General features: G+C 39.0%; 1 long non-coding RNA gene across 1 annotated transcript; it reads right to left on the bottom strand.

Moving 5' to 3' along the window:
- Positions 1–764: 764 nt before the first annotated feature.
- LOC109748277 (uncharacterized) lies at positions 765–2,286 on the bottom strand. The gene is made up of 2 exons (XR_012188679.1): positions 1,202–2,286; positions 765–1,106 (listed from the first exon to the last, which is right to left on the bottom strand). It is a non-coding gene; the product is annotated as an uncharacterized lncRNA (long non-coding RNA).
- Positions 2,287–2,577: the final 291 nt, after the last annotated feature.

The raw sequence follows: 2,577 nt of genomic DNA, 5'->3' as shown, positions 1-2,577 counted from the left end.
GACTCAATTATACCAAACAAAGGCTTTAAGAGCATGGATTAAACACATTGAAGTTCTTTTGGTATTTCCGTGCTTTACAAGTCGTATGAAGTTTCCCAGGCATGGCCGTTTGATTGGTTTTTGATCGATCAAGCACCATCCACCAAATCTATATTGGAAGGAGAAGAAATAGTTGATGGCACGAAAGAAAATCGATGGCCACACAACGGGATGAAGGAGTATCTCATCTCTTTTTTCCCGCAGCTAGATTGGAACGAGATGGAACAATCGACGTGTGGGAACAAAACGATGATCATGTCTGACGGTGAAGGTCGATATCTTCTCTTTTTTTTAACCTAGGATCTGATCTTTTTCTCATCAATCTCAAAAGGGGGAAGGCAATAGGGGAGGGGAGACCACGTTATCTGTCATAATGGCATGGTGGGTAAATTTTTTCACTTAAGTCAAGTCTAATGATGATCACGTGATGGGGTGAAGGAGGATCTCATCATCATAATGGCATGCTGGGTTATTTTGTCAATTAAATCGAAACTAATGGCTGTATAATTTTACTCACTTAAATCAGATCTAATGGCTGTATAATTTTAGTATATTAAATCAACGGTCGGGTATTTCTAATTTTGTGGAATTTTTCTAGAATATTTCTCTTTTTTTGGTTATCCCATCAAGCACCTTTTTTATATAATAGATTTAATGTATGAATTTGCCCTAAGGTGTGTCTGATAAATTGGCCCTAAAAACCATGTCATAGATAGGGGCACATGTTTTTACCTTGAAATGTTTTCTCAGGAAAAGATGCAACATCACATCGATAATACATAGAACAATAATTAATGGTTACATCAGAAATAACATAACCGAACATCATTTTGTTCTCAAAAGACAACAGACTTATTAAAAAGCTAGAGTAAAATAGAAGCCCCGACACGACTGTACTTCTAACTAGACTACAATAATTCACATAGTTTCAAGGTACAGTGTGCAAGAACAAGGGAATGGCCAATTAAAAGTTCCCAACAAACATGCGAAAAAATCTCGCGTGTAGGTTGGGTTAACCAACATAACTGTCATTATCCATCCATGACAGCATCCTCTCCAATGAAATCCTACAGCGAGAAAGATAGTTTGATTTAAATACACCTTTTCAGTTCAAAGTTTCATATGCATAGACTACATACATGTCAACGAGAAAAGTTCTTACTTCATTGAGAAGGTTGGAAATACCACCCGATGACAAGGCATTGATGCCATTCAGTTGACCACCAAGCACTTGCTGATCCATTGTTCCTTCTTGCACATGGAGAATGCCAGATGCATAACCGACATCATGCATCTCGGTCAATGGGACGAAACCATCTGTTTGATGGTTGGAAAGTGCAGAACTAGTTCTTCCGTAGTTAACCATAGCAGCCTCTGCCACTGATGTTCTTCCTGTACCATGTGTAGACTTGCCATTTAACATCATTCCAACCGAGCCCATGTTGCTTTCTATGTTGAATGGCGCCATCTGCTCACTGAAGCCTGCCACTAAGGTAGTGATGGGGTCACTGTAAACGAACTGAGGTGCTGCCATTGGAACATTGTCATTTGCATTCAATATCAGTATAGAGCTTGGGTTGCCAGGTATGATGAATGGAACTATGTGCTCATTGAAGCCAGAAAATCTTCCCATATAGGGTGTCTGTGGAACCAAATACACCGGCATTCTAGCACCATTGATTAATGAACCCATGGACATACTGCTCTGGGTGTTTCTATGCTGACCTAAGTGACCCGCTTCACCGTAATGGTTGGGACTCCAGGAGGCGATGCCACCTAAGGACACACCCCACCTTTCATGTTCATGGTTATGCATAAAACTCTCCTGAATGTTCATGAAATCGTTCCATCTTACACATGCATCACCAAGTGGGTTTGGGTTGACTCTTTTCAAGTACAATTTATACTTCTGAAATAATAATAGAGAAAATAAAAGTGTATGTGAGATGCACGCTCATGGGAGATAGTAATGGTAGACATGTGGGAAGAAAAATAACAGGAAGTGTTGCATGGGTTATAAAAAAGTATGGGGCATCCTTTATATAAGATAAGCCTTACATTTTCAAGGACAAACATGATTAAAGTTACACACGTTTTCATGCTAGGTGCATTACTAAACCTTTGACCGATATGTTACCCCAAAAATAAAAGCTCGCACTTATATACGACAAAATGTTAGACTATGAATAAATGGAACACAAACATGTGAAAAATAAAGAACGAGGGTCGAAAATAAACCTGTAGATGACTCGATACGTTTTGCCTAGTGAGGCAATCGACATTCATCATCTCCATAATCTTTTTTGGAGTAGCCCCTATAGTAACGTAATCAGAAATTTGTTAATGAAAAATCCCAAATAGCAACAAATGTTTTTTCATTTAATAAGGACATAATGTGTGTCTTACTATCAAGGCCGATCTGGTTGATAGCTTCCATAAACTTTGTATGCATCTCAATTGTCCATCGCACTCTTGGCTTCTTCGGGGTAGTGGATGCCTGTGTGTTCTCTTTGTTCTCATCAGTATTAGCTCCATCAT

Source organism: Aegilops tauschii, chromosome 7, assembly GCF_002575655.3.
Source record: "Aegilops tauschii subsp. strangulata cultivar AL8/78 chromosome 7, Aet v6.0, whole genome shotgun sequence".
NCBI classification, from domain to species: domain Eukaryota; kingdom Viridiplantae; phylum Streptophyta; class Magnoliopsida; order Poales; family Poaceae; genus Aegilops; species Aegilops tauschii.
Note: the sequence above shows the minus strand (reverse complement) of the source record. Positions and strands in the feature narration are given on the sequence as shown.